The sequence below is a fragment of the Taudactylus pleione genome, unplaced genomic scaffold (genome assembly GCF_031769625.1).
Source record: "Taudactylus pleione unplaced genomic scaffold, aTauple2 ptg000379l, whole genome shotgun sequence".
Taxonomy (NCBI): Eukaryota; Metazoa; Chordata; class Amphibia; order Anura; family Myobatrachidae; genus Taudactylus; species Taudactylus pleione.
The window spans coordinates 639,339-658,848 of NW_028284780.1; the positions used below are offsets into that span (position 1 = coordinate 639,339).

A 19,510-nucleotide genomic window follows, 5' to 3' on the forward strand; every position below is an offset into this window, starting at 1 on the left:
ATTATATACATATATAATGACTACAGCACCTGGTATTCTTGGGAGGTCGCCCCATCCCAATACTGACCAGGCCCAATTATACTTGGCTTCCAAGATCGGATGAGATTTGGCATTTACATATTGGTATGGCTGTAGATGAAGTAGGCACTTACTTTATCCTTTTAAAAGGGTTCAGGTTTAGAAACTTTCAAATGACTTGTTAAAACATATTTAAAAATCAAAGTTTAAAATCAATTTTTTATAAAAAAGGAGCTATCTCGTAGTCATTAAAACCCATCGGTTCTCTACATATTTCCTCAAAAAGTTATCGACCTACTCAGACAGGTGTGATGTCAGTGATCCCGGCTATAATTGGTCTTCCCGGTGGTTCTGTGATGGATTTGTGGGTCTTCGGAAGAAAATAAAATATAGGGGTAGTGGGATTAGTATTCATGAGATATTGGAATTCATCTTTGTCTAAAATTCCCTTATGAAGTCCATCTACTAGTAGTGTCCTTAATTCCTCAGTATATTCCTCAACTGGATCATGCTGTACTAGTATGTAAGAGTCCATACGTAGGTAATATGACCGGTCCATGATAACTAATCCCCCCCACTTTATGAGCTTGTTTTAAAACAATATTTTCATTCTTCTGTAAATTTGTGAGGGCTTCTTTTACTCTATTCGTTAGATTGTTTATTTGGTGGTTCAATTTTCCCATCACATAGATCATGAACTGCAATTCAACGTCTGTCATTTACTGATTAGAATGTTCGTGTGGCATCAAATATGTCAGCAAAACAAAGTTTTGAAGCTCAGAATACAGAGGCACATCAGAAATATTAAAAATGAAATTGAAAGTCACATGGTTTCAAAACACTATTTCGCATCTTGGATCCAATCCAGAAGAACTTACATTCAAAGCTATTGAACATGTCATATTGGGAGAAAGGGGAGGCGATTTGAGCAATAAGTTGTCAAAACGGGAGATGTTCTAGATTTTTGAGCTGAACACCCTAACTCTGATGGGTTTTAATGACAACTACGAGATAGCTACTGTTTTATAAGCCGATTGATTTTAAACTCCTTTCGATTTTAAAATATTTGTTTTAACAAGTCATTTGAACTAGTTTCTAAACCTGAACCCTTTTAAGGGATAAAATAAAAGCCTATTTCATCTACAGCCATACCAATATGTAAATGCCCAATCTCGTCCGATCTTGAAAAAGACTTTCTTATCGTGAACCGATAATATTTCTGTTACTTATAAAAAAAAAAAAAAAAACGTTATGGATCTGTGTTGTATTTACGCTCTCTAAACATTTTTTTAATACCTAGGAATCAACCACGAGACACCTTTTTATATCTAGGAAAAACCATGCCACAATAAAAACTCTTGGAAGGATACAGATGTCATAACCATGTTTTTATTTAAGAATTCCCATATATACAAAATATCTGACACAACAAAATGGTCAACAGAACTAAATGAGAACCCAGTAAATTGGCTGAATTCTTTTAAATAATCACAATAGGACATAATACAATGGATTGTCAAATGAGTACAAAGAGATGGCTGCCGCTAAATTTCCATGGGAACAAGTGCACAACAGATCTACAGAGATGAATCCAGCAAAATCGCCGAAGTACACATATTGGGATACAGCAAAATGGCTACAGCCACTAGAGAGTCTTAATGAACATAAGGGATCCGAAAAGATGACTGCCGCTGAATGTCTATGAACATGTAGTTTAAAGCTCCATTTTTTTTTTATACATGATTGGCAATGTTACTTGCTAGGGCCCTGATGGAAAGGACACAATATGAACTATAGTTGTTAGTCCTGTGGATAGACCCTCATTGATTGCTATGTGCATTACATAGCCCAGTGGTTCCCAAACTGTGCACCGTGGCACCATGGGGTGCCTTGGGACACTTACAAGGGTGCCTCAGGTTGGTGGTCCAGCACCAAATCAAATTATTTGTGGACAACGTAATGTAAATATGTGGACAAACAGCAGCTCAAACCTGTCCACTACAACATACAGTAACTGAACCTAAGGATGACAGGTAAGCACAATTTACTTCACTTTACTACATTTATTTCAGAATTTCTCAATAACAAACTTTTGGCTTAGGGGTGCCATGACAATAATGTTGATACTCTAGGCCGCCGCGATTCAAAGAAGTTTGGGAACCACTGACATAGCCTATCCAGTACCCGGAAGTTATGTCACACTAAAACCCTGCCCCTTAAACTCTGCATATCAAGCAAAGGGGCATAAATACAGGGACACAGCACATAATGGACATCCTCTTGAAAAAGTCTAGAGAATAGACTAAACGCGGTGGGACCGTGCAATCCAGACTTCCAGGACCTTCTTAAAATTGATAAAAGCTCCATATTTTTTTATTTGAAAAAAAAAAAATATATAAAAAATGGGAATTAAAATTAAAAAAATATATATTTTTTAATATTTTTCTTGATGTTATCCAAGTTCATACTTTCTGTGCAAACCTTTATTGCACAGTTACTGTTGTAATCTCGAAATAAATTGTATACCCTTTTGTAGTAAAATCAGCACATCATTGTGATTTTTATATATGCACGTATGCACCAATGGCACTTTAAATGCACCAGAACACTTTATATTGCTATTAGTACTAATTCTTATTTCTACATCAGGGTCCATAGGGTATCCACAGGATACCTTGCGGTCATAGGTGATGACGTCAGTCACGGGCACCACAGAGTTAAGTTTCTCAGCCTCCCAGGATGCACTGGGGTCCCCCTCCTATACCCTGCCCCTGAGCCAAGGCAAATCAGTTTTTGTTGGTGTCCGGCTCGGAGTCGGAGCACCTGAACAGAGGGGGGCGGTTATGGCCCCTGAAGTTTTTCTTCATGCAGCTGTGGCTGCACATCTGAGTTGTACAGCATGGACAGTCAGTACTGACGTCCATGCTGTCACTTCTACACCCCGCCAGTACTGATCCGGGGATGCTGGTAGGTATCTGGGGTCACAGCTAGCGGTGACCCCAGATACCTGGACTGTGGCCGGATCCAAGGGGGGCAGGTAAACGGCGGGGTCCCGCAGAGGGTCGCCGCCGGACAACACAGTCCCAAGTCCCCAGGCAGGAGGCTCCCTGGGGACTGGCTGCAGTGTGGAGCCAGGTACTAATCTTCGCATCAACTATGCCCCTGGGACAGCGGGCCGCTGCAAACGTCCGGCATCCTGGTGGTTAGATGCAAGCCAGTGGAGCGCGCCTTCCCTGTTTGCAGCCGGCGCCTCCCCCGCCGCACGCGGCCTCTCCACAGCGGTCTGGTCCCTCTGTGTCAGCGCTCCTCCCCCGGGCCCGCCTCCTCTCTGCTCCTCGGCGGCCATCTTCCTCTTAGTGACTTGGCAAGCGCTGCTGGACGCTGATCATCTGTGACTGTGTGGTCCGGGTCCCCCCGCATACCTCTCCTCCGCTGTAAGGTCAGTGTATGCAGCGCTGTTTCCTACCAGACTCTGTATAGTTGAGCTCAGCGCTGATAGTGCAGGGATTTCTTCTGCATTGTATGTGACTAACTGCTAGCACCGTTGCCTGTACTTTCACTTCTGACTGTCAGGCATTTTTACTATCCCTGTCTTCCTCTAATAAAGCCCTTGCAGTGCGATGTTGCAGGGTGTTCATTGCCTCACTATACAAGTATTTCTGTGAGGTGTGTCACATACACTCCGTTTCACTCATCATGTCTGACAGTGAACATGATTTCCGTCTCCAGCTGAAGTGTACCACATTTAATGTACCATTAGTGGAGGGGGATGGAACTCTGACGGGTTGTGTAAGGCGTGTGTTCTAATATCACACCCGATTTCTGTCACTGCGCCTGTGCAGGAACCACCCTGGGCTTGTTTTGCAAAGGCACTTACAACCCTTGTGGGCAAGCTAGCGACGCCCCCTGCGTTCCCCCAGATGGGGTTTTCACAGCAGTCAATGGTATCGTTGCCCACGCAGGGGTTCCCCAGACAGTTAATGGTACCCCAGGGTCTCCCGCTTTGGCCCCACCAGGTCTCATAAGAGCCTGCGTGGGTTAATTCCTTGTCCACTACGGTGCAACACTTGTCGGACGTTTTACGGGGAGAGTCGTTATTGTGGCCGCATAAGCGACCTTTGGCGTCTCAGACAGCTCAGTATGATGAGGGTGAAATTTTTGACCTTTCTGACCAGGAGCCCCTCCATACTAAAGAGACAGAGTCTAAGGTCTATATACCTGGCCTTATACGTGCAGTCCATACGGCCTTGGTTATTGAGGATGACCATCCCCCCGTGACCAAATCCAAATATGCCGCCTTTAAGGATATTAAGGGTGATGCCACTGTTTTTCCTCTTTCTGGTCAGCTAGTGGATCATTTAGAGGAAGCGTGGAAAAATCCAGGTAAACTATACCAGCCTCAAAAAAGTTTGGCTATTGCATACCCCTTTGCAGATAATTATTTCTCTAAGTGTGAGTCTCCTCCGTAAGTGGATTCTCATGTGACACATCTAGTGAGAAGTGCTACATTGCCCATGCCCTCCATGTCCTCCTTAAAGGATGCTACAGATCGCAAGGTTGAAATATGTCTTAAGTCCATTTAATCCCTTGATGGAGGGGCGTCCAGACCGGCTATGGCTTGTGTTGGGTGGCCAGAGCCATGGAACGCTGGGCTGATAGTTTGGAGGCGTCTCTAGACTCTTCTGCTGAGCAGGCAGAGTTAGTTGGCAATCTCAGAGACTCAGCCACTTACATTAATGAGGCAGCCTTGGATATCTGTCTCCTTGCCTCCAGAATCTCCTCTGCAGTTGTAGCCGCTCGTTGCACCTTATGGTTGCGCTCTTGGAAAGCAGACGCAGATTCCAAGAAGGGCTTGCTTAGGATGCTTGCCTTTTAATGGACAGGTCCTTTTTGGCCCTGATCTAGAGAAGATAGTGGTCACACTGGCAGCAGCCAAGTCTGCGTGTCTCCCATCGGCTACAGTCCCGTCAGGATCTGGCACTTCGTCTTTTCGGCCCTACAGAGCCCAGGGTAGGTCCAAAGTGCAGTCTTTTCCAAGACAGGCCGGGCCCAAAAAGACTACCAAGCCCAAGAAACAAGCTTTGTGCAAGATGCCCTGCCCCCAAGTCGGACGATAAGCCTTCGGCCTAACTGACCGGGCCTCCCTTTGGGGGATCCCACAGTGGGAGGCCGCCTGTTTCGATTCGCCCAGTGTTGATGTCTGACTACCAAGGAGACTTGAGTACACAAGGTGGTCTCTCGGGGGTATGCCATCTCCTTCCGGCGCAGGCCCCCCAGCAGGTTTTTCACCACAGGCCTTTTGTCAGATCAGAACAAAGCCCTGAAACTACAGAAAGTGTTGCGCTCTATGCTGGAGTTATAGTGCCTGTTCCATTCTCCCAGAGGGGCATGGGTTTCTATTCCTATCTTTCTGGTGCAGAAACCCAATGGGTCTTACCGTCCAATCCTCACAGAAACCCAATGGGTCTTACCGTCCAATCCTCACAGAAACCCAATGGGTCTTACCGTCCAATCCTCACAGAAACCCAATGGGTCTTACCGTCCAATCCTCACAGAAACCCAATGGGTCTTACCGTCCAATCCTCACAGAAACCCAATGGGTCTTACCGTCCAAACCTCAAATCCCTCAACAAGTACTTGAGGGTGCCTCGGTTCAGGATGGAGACCCTGCGTTTCATTATACTGGTGATGGAGCCTGGGGATTTCATCGTGTCGTTGGACGCTTACCTGCTTGTCCCCATTGTCTTAGCGCATCAGGAATTCCTCAGGTTTGCAGTGCTTGACAAACATTTCCATTTTCAGGCACTACCCTTTGGTCTAGCAACAGCACCTCGTGTCTACGCAGATGAGGTTACTGGGCACCATGGTGTCATTCTTCGACATGGTGGAATATGCCCAGTTTCACTCCAGACCTCTGCAATGGTTGATCCTCTCCAGATGGAATGGGTTGCCTCAGCGGATAAAGACGCAGACCATGGTGCTTTCTCCAGAGGTTCGTCTGTCTCTGGCCTGGTGGTTGCAAATGACTTGCCTGAACAGGGGACGTCCCTTTTGGGTGTCGAACTGGGTCCTTTTGACGATGAATGCCAGTCTCAGAGGCTGGGGAGCAGTCACTGGTCCACACTTGTTCCAGGGCAGGTGGACCCCGGCAGAAGCGGCACTTCCAATACACATATTGGAACTTAGCGCGGTATTCAGTGCCCTCCAACAGGTTCTACAAGGAAAACCTGTACAGGTCCAATTGGACAACGTCACCACTGTGGCTTACATAAACCGCCAAGGAGGAACCCGAAGTTGGGCAGCACTGGCAGAGGTGTCCCACATCCTGACTTAGGCAGAGGCCAATCTCCCTGCCATCTCAGCGGTATTCATCCCGGGAGTCCTCAACTGGGAAGCGGGCTTTCTCAGCCAGCAGGACATACATCTGGGAGAATGGTCTCTTCACCAGGAGGTGTTTCAACTCCTGGTGGACAAGCGGAGCCTTCCAGAGATAGACCTCATGGCCTCCCGACACAACAATAAACTGCCTGCCTGTGTATGGGTCAAGAACAATGTCTGGTAGACGCTCTGTCGGTCCGGCGGACCTTCCAGTTTGTATCTCTTCCCTCCGTTCTCCCTTCTTCCTTGGGTAATCCGAAAATTCAAACAAGAAGGCGGCCTGCTCCTGTTGATAGCTCCTGAGTGGCCCAGACGTCACTGGTTCTCAGACCTTCGGGGTCTCTCCGTAGACTCTCCAATGAGGTTGCCTCTACGTCCGGACCTGTTGTCACAGGGTCCTTGTCTACCCAGACCTGAGTCATCTGTCTTTGACGGCGTGGCTGTTGAGATAGCCCTCTTAAGGTCCAGGAGTTTTTCCAGCTCTGTAGTTAACACCATGCTAAGAGCTCGGAAGCCTACGTCAGCAAGAATTTACCATCGAGTATGGCATACTTTCTTTGAGTGGTGTCGCCCTAGAGATGATCCTCAGGTGTTCTGGATATCCAGAGTGTTGGCTTTCCTACAGGTGGGTTTAGATCACTGTCTTCGTCTTGCTTCTCTGAAGGTACAGGTTTCTGCCCTGTCAGTGTGGTTTCAACATAGGATTGCTACTCTTCCTGATGATCGCACTTTTATGCAGGGTGTACTTTGTATTCAGCCTCCCTTTGTTCCACCTGTGGCTCCTTGGGATCTGGCTGTGGTCCTGAGGGCTCTTCAAGGACTGCCATTTGAACCACTGGGCTCAGTGGATTTAAAATGGCTTACAGCTAAGACTGTTTCTTCTGGCCATTGTTTCGGCCAGGCGGGTCTCAGAATTGGGGGCTTTATCATGTCTGCCTCCCTTTCTCAGTTTTCATAGGGACAGGGCGGTGCTTCCCACCCGCCCTAGTTTCCACCCGAAGGTGGTATCTAGTTTCCACATAAACAAGGAAATTATAGTGCCGGCATTTGATTCACCAGACCTCTCGGTTGGTGAGGCCACCTTGGATGTGGTGTGGGCTCTAAGGATTTATGTTGACCACACCAATTTTTTTAGGAAGTCTGACTTTGTTTGTCCTCTATGGCTTTCGTAAGAAGGGTTGGCCTGCCACTAAGCAGACTTTGGCATAATGGATTCGCATGGCGATTTCTGAGACTTACAGTCATGAAGGCCTTCCTGTTCCATCCTCTGTTAGGGCTCATTCCACTAGGTCTGTGGGTCCTTCGTGGGCAGCTTAACCTGGTGCCTCAGCTGTTCAGCTGTGTAATGCTGCCACGTGGTCTTCGGTACAGACTTTTGTGAGGTAGTATGCATTTGACACCTTTGCCTCTCAGGATGCTTCTTCGGGTGGCGGATTCTCCTTCAGCACAGGAGCATCCCCACCCTTAAAGGGTACTGCTTTGGGACATCCCCAAGGTATCCTGTGGATACCCTATGGACACTGAAGTATAAAATATCAGATATGGTAAGAACTTACCCTTGTTATCTCTCTTTCTACGAAGTCCGTAGGGTTCCACAGGACTCCCGCCCTGTCGCACTTGTACTGCAGATGGGCTGTCATCTGGTCACTGGTTTTTCCGTCTCCTTCTGGTGAGAATGTGATTCTTGTGTGTTCCAGATCTTTCTTCTCCCTCTTTCCTCTCCTCCTCCGGCCTGGGGCTTGTGACATAACTGATTTGCCTTGGCTCGGCAGCAGGGTATAGGAGGGGGACCGCAGTGCAGAGAAACTGAGAAACTTAACTCTGTGGTGCCCATGACTGACATCACCTAAAACACCAAGGTTTCCTGTGGAACCCTATGGACTTTGTAGAAATGGAGGTAACAAGGGTAAGTTCTTACCATATCTCATATTTTTTTAATGTTTTTTATGAAATTTGCACTGGTTATTGCACATATACACTGCAGCTTGCATTGTGAGAGTGCTTGTAATATACCCTAAATTACTCCATTATTTATTTGCACAAGGCACTTAGCACTTTCCATATCAAATCCATTTAATGATAATGTGTGTATTGTGCGTGTGTGTGTGTGTGTGTGTATATATATATATATATATATATATATATATATATTCTATAGAGCACTTGTCGAGGAAGGTTTGGGTGCATGAAACATTAATGTATGACAAAAGGGAACCGAGCAGTGACAATTTCAGTGAAGCAAGTTAATGAAAAAAAATGACTTTTTTTTTGGCTTACGTTGCCTAAAGGAGCGTACACACTAGACTAGACGATATGCTTCCTGAGCGATATCGTGTAGTGTGTCCCTGGCAGGGTGTGCTCAATGTCGTTCATGACATTGAGCACACCCGCTGAACTATATCATTAACGATATCGTTCAGCGCCGGGCTCTCTCCCCCATTCCCCAACATGCAGCAACCTGACGACACCGTTAGGTTTGCCTGCATGTTTACTTGATGAACGATAATGACGAACGACCCGCGGGAACGCATGTCGTCGTTATCGTTAATCGAATTGATGTTAAAAATGGACGATAAACTGGACGACTGAACGATAACTATATCGTTATCGTTCAATCGTCCACTTTAATCGCACCTTAAACCGTTGAAGGTATTATCCGATTTCTCAAGAAAAATTATGTTAAGCCCTGTTTACTGATACAAAATGTTAGTTTTTCCCTTTCTTAACATTCCTATTTAAGTAATGTGAAAAACGATTCTTTAAATTCAAACGAGTCCAATTCCTGGAAAGAGTCTGCTTTGGCATGACAATAATTTAAAGCATAGGGACAGACACTTAACGTGGCTGGAGTTGACTTAAGTGGAGACTGTTTGTTTGTTTTTCTCATGGACAACTTTACGTGTCCCTCCTGCCTTTCACGTCAAAATGAAATCTTTTCTTGTTGATGTCAGGAGGAAAAACAACTAATGTTGTAATAACCTCACCGGGCTAGTATTTGTAATAATTTTACAGTCTTGGGTTTTCCTGTTCGATCTAACTTTCAAAGCTAATGAGTCAAGCACTATAACTTCCAACGGATGCAAACTGTGGGTTTTATTTAGAATTAATAGAATAGCAATTCAGAACACAACAATGTTTTAGTATAACAATTAATTCAGCGGTACAACACTATCAAAGGTAATACACAGCACAAATACGGTCAGTTTTATTATTCAGGAACTCTGCAACACGTAGAATCGCTGCATCGACCTGGAACTCTGAATCTTTACCTAGTAATATAAAACGTACTAACATTTAATCTCTTACTTTTAATGAGTACTGACTAAAACATTAATATACACATTCTCTATAACAGTAATTAACTGATAGGACTAGTTCCTGTTTAATCACTATCCAAACAGTTTCTCATACTAACAAGGTAAGTAATAACCAATGCAGGAAAGGCTAGTGCTTTCTTTACAGATGGTGCACAACTTGTTGTGCCCGGGTTAATTAAGTTTGTACAAGGTGGTGATCACACTGTTGGCAATTATCCTTTGCTTCTCTACTACAGATGTGCCCACATACATCTATTCTCAGTGCGCCACACAACGCGGGAGTTTAATGTGACTCTAGCGCTGAGCGTCGTTTCGTGCATCTTTTTACCTTCAAATGAATCTTATTCTATAGCACAAGCAGCTTCTGCTGATTAAAATGTTATGCAGCATGCCTATGTTCTGTGAGCGTCTGCGGGTGTATCTGCATGCGAAACGCTACATTACAGTTTTACAGCCACTGACACTGTAAAGTAGCGTTTTGTATGCAGATTAGGGGTGTGCACCGGCCACTTTTCGTGTTTTGTATTTTGGTTTTGGATCTGGATCTTTCTTCGTGTTTTGGATCTGGATTGGTTTTGCCAAAACCACCCTTCCGTGTTCTGGGTTTTGTGTTTTGGATCTGTATTTTTTTTTAAAAAAAGCATAAAAACAGCTAAAATCACAGAATTTGTGTGTTTTTCTGCTCCTATGCTATTATTAACCTCAATAACCTTAATTTCCACTCATTTCCAGTCTATTCTGAACACCTCACACCTCACAATAGTGTTTTTATATCCAAAAGGTTGCACCAAGGTAGCTGGATGACTATGCTAAGAGATACGAGTGGGCGGCACAAACACGTGGTCCATCTAGGAGTGACACTGCAGTGGCAGACAGGATGGCAGTTTGAAAAACTAGGCCCCAAACTGTACATAATTCAAAGAAAAAAAAAGAGGTGCAAGATGGAATTGTCCTTGGGCCCTCCCACCCACCCTTATGTTGTATAAACAGGACATGCACACTTTAACAAACCAAACATTTCAGCGCCAGGGTCTGCCACACGACTGTGGCTGAAATGATTGGTTCGTTTGGGCCCCCACAAAACAAGCTGGCAATTAATCTGTCCCTGCACAAACTGGCTCTACGGAGGCAAGATGTCGTCCTCATCCTCCTCATCCACCGATTCCTCACCCTCTTCAGTGTTGTGTACATCCTCATCCTCACAGAGTATTAATCCGTCCCCGCTGGAATCCACAACCACAGGTCCCTCTGTACGTTCTGGAGGCTGGTCTCCCTGGAAGAGTTGATAATTCATTTTATGAACATCATCTTCTCCACATTTTGTGGAAGCAACCTCCTACGCCTTTCGCTGACAAGGTTCCCGGCTGCACTAAACACTCTTTCGGAGTACACACTGGAGGGGGGGCAACTCAGGTAAAATAGAGCCAGTTTGTACAGGGACATCCAAATTGCTTCTTTTTCCTGCCAGTACAGGTACGGACTGTCTGACATGCCTACTTGGATGCTATCACTGATGTAATCCTTTAACAGACAGACGCACGCTTTTCGCTGCTGCTTTAAGGATGCAGGTGCGGCTACAGCCCACACATTTCACAAAGACAGAAAAAGAATATTTTTATTGTTTGTGGAGCACACTTTGAGGGTGTCACCACCCTTTAACAGACAGACGCACGCTTGTCGCTGCTGCTTTGAGGACAGTATCATATGCAGTGACAGTAGACTTGTCTGAAATTGTTGGCACGTCCTTCAGTCCGGACCAGATGTCCAAACCGGCCCTTGACTTATGACACAGGCGCACGCTTGGCGCTGCTACTGTGTTGATGCACGTGCGGCTACATCGCACACAAGTCACAAACACATAAAAAAAATTTTTTTATTTTTTGGAGCACTTTCAGGGTTACACCACCCTTTAACAGACAGACGCACGCTTGTCACTGCTGCTTTGAGGATGCAGGTGGAATCTAGACGGGATTTGGAACCGGGGACACACTACCTCCATCAATTGTCTAAATCCCACTGCACTAATGGCGGATACCGGACGCACATCTAACACCAACATAGCAGTCAAGGCCTCAGTTATACGTTTTGCTTCAGGATGACTGCTGTCGTACTTCATCCTCATCGCTAGGGACTGTTGGAGGTTCAATTGTTTAGTAAAAGTAGTGGTGTTCCTACTTCCTCTCTGGGATGATGAACAACTCCCAGCAGCAGCAACAGCACTAGGAGGAAGTGGTTTTTGATCTTTCCCTATTTTATTTTTATCGGAGAAAGTTTGGTCCTCCATTTATGTTATATTGATATATACGTGCGGCTAAGGTGCACACAAACACAGAAAATATTTTTTTATTTTTGCTGGAGAGTAGTGCACTTTGTGGGTTACACCACCTTTTAAGAAATGAGCCAGCCGGCTCTTTACTTATGGGACACAGGCGCACGCTTGGCGCTGCTCCTTTGTTGATGCACGTGCAGCCACAGTGCACACAATTCACAAACACAGAAAATATTTTTTTATTTGGTTTGGAGTGTACATTGTGGGTTACAGCATCCTTTAACGGTCAAGCCAGCCGGCCCTTTACTTATGACACAGGCGCACGCTTGGCACTACTTTGTTGATGCACGTGCGGGTACTGCGCACACAATTCACAAACACAGAAATTTTTTTTTTTTTTTAGCATTTGGGGGGAGCACCCCTGACGGACAGAGCACACTACAGCACCCCTTTAGGACTGGGACACTGCACAGGAATTTGGAGTGGACACAGCCCCTATGGACAACTGACTGCACAACACAGTCCAGCCAGCCCCTATGGACTTTGAAGGAGTGGACACAGCCCCTATTAACAACAGCAGCACAGCACAACACAGCCAGCCCCTATGGAATTTGAAGTAGTGGACACAGTCCCTATGGACAACAGCAGCACAGCACAGCACAGCACAGCACAACACTACTCTGCACTACACTACACTACACAGCCCAGCCAGCCCTAACTCCCACCCTCCCTCTTCACTGTCCACAGCCGAGTGAGAAAATGGCGCCGACGCGGGTACCTTATATAGGATCCAAAACCCGCGAGACCCTGAAGGCGGGATGATGACGTTTTGCCTCGATTTCAGATCAGAGTCAGGCGGGAAAAGTCGAGCCTGACTCGGATCGGCCTCGGATCGGGGGGGCTCGGGCGAGTTCGGATTTCAGAAATCCGAACCCGCTCACCCGTAATGCAGATACACCCGCAATCGCTCACAGAACATAGGCGTGCTGCATATTTTAATCAGCAAAACCTGCTTGTGCTATCTAGTCGCATTGCTGTGTGAAGAAGACGCATTTGAAGCAATAAAGATGCATGAAAAGATGCTCAGCCCCACCGAATCACACCACGACATGGCGCGACTTGAAGGGCTATTTGACGCGCAAGGAGGCTTGATGTATGTGGACCCATCTGTAGTAATGGTATTGTAGGTAAGATTCCTTAATGCAAACTGTAATAACCTTTCTGTGTAATCCTCTTGCCAATGTCTGCTAACTGGTTACTTGTGAAGCAGCTACAATAACAACTAGAAATTTTCACCTGAATAAAATTGTGTAACCGTTTTGTAATTAGTCGCAGTGATTTTCTTTGTATCAAAGTAGCTGCAATTTCTCAGGCTGCAATAGTAGCAGTATTTATTTGAAAAGCAGTGGTATGCTGAAGTAATTGAATCTCTCCATTGCTGTTGGGTAATTTATATTAAATCATGGAGTTGGTGGATTATTCTCACTGCCCAGATTTCTTTATCCATTATCAGTGGACCCTGAACCTTGCACTTCCCAAGCGTAGTCTGTAACTGCAACCTTCCTTCATTAATTGTACAAAATAATGGGGAGAGTTAAGAGTGATAGTCTAGATAGGGAGATGTTCCTTGGTAATCAAACTATCCTGACTGTCAGATGCAGAGCATAAGTTTTTTTTGGGAGTGCAATATCCTGAGCAAGGGAACGGGCTTTAAAATGTGAGTCTATCTGAGGAAAGGGAGCCTACTGCTGGGAGCTCACTAGAGGGATTGACATGGTCTCTTACCAATTACCACCTCTCTGCTTTATTACTGCCTTGCCTCCAGGCATCTGCACTGCCCCCTGTGGAGAGACCTCTCCCCCGATCACTTTAGGTGACTTCTGTGGATCGCTTCTCCCCGGCCGCCCCTCCGGATGCCGCTCCTCCAAATGTAACTCTCGGCTGGGTCGAGCAGGCAGTCCGATCAGTACTATTCCTCCTCCTCCACTGTCACTGCAACCCTGCTAATCCAGACACTGCCGAGCGATTTCTTTGACACTATACAAGTACTTCAGGAGAGAACAAGGCAGCGAGGGTTTCCCTTCAACCTCAGCTACCTCACTGGACTGCAACTGCTGCTCCCTTCCAATTGACACCTGCCTGACCCTTGTCATGTGACCTGCTCCTGACCTGAGCAGCTGCAGAGGCTGCTGGGAATTGCCCGCACAGTGTTGGTCATTATACCTTGCATAGCGCTGTGTTACAATGTCGTCTACAAGGGAATCTTATAAGAACTTGGTTAAAAAAGACTATTGCCATAGTTCAGAATTGCTCCCGTGCAAAGCCGGTCACTGACCGCTATTGATGGAGTCGTGAGAGTGCCGTCTTACACATTGCTGTCATATCCTTATTGTGGAGGAGGACACCCGAGCATGCTGCTATCTATCTTTCTTTAACCTAAAGAAACCCTTATTTAAAAAAAGGAAGAAAACCCATGCGCTCAAAACTCCTACTGTAGTATGTCACTAATAGGTGAAAAGGAGACCAAAAGGCATGTATACACAAGTATCTTTACTTATAAAAAATCAAGATAATATACAATAGAATCTGAGATCACTAAATCTATGAATGTTACTATTTAAGTGTACAAAGATGCATCAAACAGGTAAACAATCAACAAATATAAATGACTTAAAGATGTAGACCTGTAACCATCTATATATAGGTATGGTGCGCACATATGCAGGGCGTGAGATGTTCATGCATACATCTCTCTGTGGCCGCGGGCTGAGAGAAAGTCGGCCGTTCAGAGTAATAAGTAATAACTATTAGTCAAATAGTTCCACTGGTGGATGAAAGCGATGTGGTCAAAGATGAGAGTAGTTGTGATTTCAAGTTGGAGTCTGTGTTACAGACTCAGTGACTATGAAACACAAGGAAACCAATTGAAATCAAAACTACTAACTATAAAATTGAGAAAGTAGACGAAGCTTTCCAAATTGCAAAATAATTCAGAAACTGGCCCCCTACTTGAATGCAAATCTAAACTGCACAGCGGAGAGTTCAAACGACATCTACTTTGACGCTCAATATAGTAACCAAGTTACTAAAGTCCTAAGCTTTTATTTTATGTTCTATTTTATATTTTTGGGTTGGCAGTACTAAGCGTCTGAATTAAGACACACATACTGCGACTCCATCTACCTCCGCCGGGCCGCAACACCAGTAACTGGGCTGGTGATTTAGGCGGGTTGTGGCTAAGATTGCTAGCCGCAATGCTGCGACCTGGACTGCAACGGAGATGTCCGGTAAGGCGATTCCTCGCTTACAGAGAATCGCGCACGACAGTCCTTGCTTCTGGTGTCAGAGACGCACCAGAAGACGTTGCTGTCAGGGCCCGGGATTGTCTGCATCCTCACTACACCACCGGGGCCTTATCGTCTGACGCCTGGGCTCGGCAGCAAATGCTTCTGCCATGAGGTTGGTTAATGCAGCTTAGGGGAGGAAGACGCTCCCCTGGTAGCTCCTCCTCCAACACTGTCTTTTTTTTCTTTCTGTCAATTATAGCGATCACTGTTTTTTCTCTCCATCCTCTTGGAAGTTTTTTTGAGTACTTCACATTCATTTAGAATATGTGAAGGCTGTCGCATAACATTGCAATTATTGCCTTTATTGAGCATGTCAAAAGATAAAGGTATACAAGAGGGAGGACCTCTGTGCTGGTTTCATGTAAATTGTTTATGGCTTATTTGTCCCCTCAGGACATTAAGGATGGTTTGTGTGTTGTCTGTCTTAAAGATTCACCTAACCAGCTCGGTTTACCTGTTCCTGGACAAGAGCCCTTCTTGTGTAGCCTTTTTGTCCCAGGTAATGAAGCAGTTTGTGGATCGTATGCCTCCTTGGATGGAGTGTCCACAGCAGGCTATGTTTGCACCTCCTATGCATTTTTCCTGGAAGGATGTTGATGGCCATTCTAGTCAGAGTATGGCACCATCTAATGTTGATAGCAGACCGGTAGTTACTAAGGTGCCTAAGCCAAGTTAGCTTTTTATCATTCTGCTCAACATTTGGATTCAGATGATGCGCAAAGTTCCTCTCCAGGGTCTAGCTCAGGGGAAGAAGACAATCACGTTTACAGTGGAGTGGATGTTCCTTCTTTGGTGAAGGTGGTTAAATCAATCCTAGACATTCAGGATGATGAACCAGCTCATGGTAAGAAGGCTTCTCAGTTTAATCACCACCGAAAGGTGGTCAGAACGGAGTTTCCTGTATCTGAACAGCTCACTGAGCTTATGGATGAGGCATGGGGTAACCCTGACAAATTGACAAACCCTGATTTTTATGTGAATAAGAGAATAGCATTGTTGTATCCTTTCCCGGCTTCTGTATGTACTAAGCAGGAGGTACCTCCTACTATGGATGCTCTTGTAATCATTTAATCCGAAATGCTATATTGCCTATTCCGTCTTCCCTGAAGGATTCCATGGATAAAAAGATTGAAGCGTGTCTTAAAACGATCTAGTCATAATCTGAAGCGGTTACTCGTCCAGCTATGGCTGGAGTCTGGGTAGCCAAAGCTGTTGAAGAATGGATTTTGGCATTGGAAAATTCTCTACCAAATGCTACCAGAGAGCAGATTATGTACAGTATATTTCCCATATACAGGAGGAAGAGGCTTCTTATCTGGAAGGAGCTGCTGTAAGTGCTGGAATTTAGCTTCTAAAGCATCAGCAGCTTTAATAGTGGCACGCAAGGCCCTTTGGTTAAGATCCTGGAAAAGCTGATACAGGACCAAAGTAGGCACTGGAAGTTTTAACTTTCTATGGAAAAGTACATTCTACTGGAGGGTCCATAGAAGGTCCACAGGAAACCTTGTGGTATAGGTGATTACGAAGACATCCGTGCACCATGCAGTTAAATTTTTTTCTCCCAGGATGCAGTTGTGTAGAGGATTCTTCCTCTATACCCCGGGCCGGAGGTTCCTCAGTTTCGTTTGTTGCCCGGCCGGAGTCGGGTCACTGTATTGCAGTGGGGCTGTTAAGAACAGCCCTGAAAATGTCAAGTTTTTTTTTTTAAGTGTGGTCAGCGTGAACAGTCCAGTGGAAGTTCTCACGGCCGCATCATCGCCTCGCTGGTGCTGAAGATCTGAAGATTAAAATACTGTGCCAGGGGTATTTTCACACTTTAATATATTTATATCGAACAAGGAGTTATAAGAGTATTAACTGCCCATGTAAGAGACTCAATCAGGGTATAATTAGTAAATATCTAGAAAAAGATCACAGCTTATTCATTATTGCCTCTAATAAAGATATAGTTCATAGACAGGAATATTTGAATTGGAAAGCTGTGTATTAGCTATTGTAACTGCACTTATTAGTGAGAGAAATTATCCAAGTGATACCGGACAAATTACTGCAGACCGTGTAATGTTAGTTCAGTTAATTGAGATTGTATATAAGCTTTTCTGCAATAGAGACTTGTATTCATTGCAGGGTTTACCTTACAGGTTCCCTAACCTAGTTATTTGTTCTGTTTTAATACAAGAATGCACATGTGAAATATACAGGGGTATTCAATATGGGAGCGATTACATCGTTTTTGTGTTAATATCGGAGCTATGACGTCATTATCACAGGTTTTACTTTTACACTGTATTCAATATCAAAGACTTATCGCAGTTTTGAAAAGTCTTTGATAAAAAACGGGGATAACTTTTCACCATTGAATAGGTGTCAAAAAAAGTGCAGAATTGGGGTTTAGGGGTGCAGGCTTAAAAAAAATAGCCTGCACCCCTGAGATTGACATTTAAAAAAGAACTGTGTCAAAAAAAGTTTAAAAAAAATAGTGACACCCCAAAAAATTAATTTAAAAATTGGGGTAAAAAAAAATGGGAAAAAATTGTTAAACGATAGGGAAATAGGTTCAGGGCTATTCTGCCAGTATGCGGCAGGTGTTTTGAAGAATAGAATTATAGCGGCAGGTGCACAAATGCAGAATTTTTAAAAACTTAGTTTAGGGACATCAAATTATGCTAGTACCCATTTTCATGTACCCCAAATTTGATGGGACCACTTAAAAAAACGAAAAAAATAACCTAAGTGCTCTTCTGCAACACTTCTTCAATGTCAGGAAAAAAACACCTGCTGCGGCTATTTATATCCCCGACTTTCAATTAAAGGTTAAAACGGGAGTACCCATAGTGTTCCACCATGTTTTTAGAACTTTAGGGGGGTCCTACAATTATTTTAAGGAAAAATTCGTAACTTTACGCAAATCCAACTTCGGAGTTTCCCGTTTTCGTTAATTTTATATTGAATACAGGGATAAGCGGGAGCGCGCACCATACTTTAACGCTGGTAAAAACTCTGATATGAAACGTTAACTTCGACAGTGAAGTTAACGTTTCATATTGAATACCCCTCTTATGTCTGAAAATGTTGAACTCTCTGTGCTTTAGTTTGTTTCCCATAAACACTGGTATAAGATGCTTGCATGGAATCTGTATGAAATACAGAGAGTCGGGATCCTGGCGGTCAGAATCCCGACAGGGTTAACATCCTGACACTTGTTGGTTGGTATGCTAACCGTCCCCCTCTCCCTACCCTAACCCTCACTCTTTGGTGCTTAACTCTAACCTCCTCCCTTGGTGCCTGAACGTAACCTCCCCCTCCACACACCCTGAACTTAACCCTCCCTCCTTAGTGCCTAACCACTAAACCTCCCCCCGACCCTGTTACATACCTTCGGCATCCCGGTGGTCAGGATGCCGGCGCCGGTAATGTTAGCGGCGGCACCCCGACTGTCGGGATGTGAAGCGCATACCGCTTGCAGTGGTGGTACTATTGTATTGCGTCGTCGTCATAAATTGGTAGTTGTAAATTTGAATATTAACCTGATGGCATTCACTTTGGCAGCAGAGATATACTTAATCTGCTACTCATTAGAGGCTCTAAAGGGCGCAGCGCTACTCCTTTTCTATTTATTCAGAGTGCTGTAATTGTGTGCATAGGTTGATCGAACTAGTCAAACACAAGAAATTGATTGTTTGGATAGTATAACAAACTAATGCTCTGTAGCTATTAAATTATTAATTTGCTGATTGATTTATCTTTTATATATAGTGTGTTACTTTAAAACTGCCCTGCAGGACTATTTTTGTTGCCTAAATACTACTACTGCTTAAATGTATATATTTGGACTTTGGTAACTGTTTTGATCATCGTTATCAGGTTATATGTGTTGATGGTACAGGGTCTTTTTTTTAGGGAATAAAAATGGCTGACTGTCATTGTGTGCTACCCTTCTGCATCTACCTGAATGGTGTGTTTGTTACAGGTAGCTGTTTGGCAGTTTTTGGTTTCTTGTTTATATAAAAATGGATTTGTGTATTTGATTGTGTTAAGAGGGTTCTGACTCAAATTTCCAATGTGTTAAAAATTGCTGAGTATCATTAACACTGAATCAACAAGAAAAATAAAAAGCTGCAATTAATATAAAAAGTCACTCCCTATTTAATTTAGGTGACTGCTTGTCCTTTTAGTAAGCC

General features: G+C 44.5%; 1 protein-coding gene and 1 pseudogene across 8 annotated transcripts in view; one reads left to right on the plus strand and one right to left on the minus strand.

Annotated features, from left to right (window-relative positions):
* The window catches only part of KAZN (kazrin, periplakin interacting protein), a 432,464-nt gene that overhangs the window by 103,674 nt on the left and 309,280 nt on the right, over window positions 1–19,510 (plus strand). The window lies entirely within an intron of this gene.
* On the minus strand, window positions 18–137 carry LOC148507917 (5S ribosomal RNA; annotated as a pseudogene).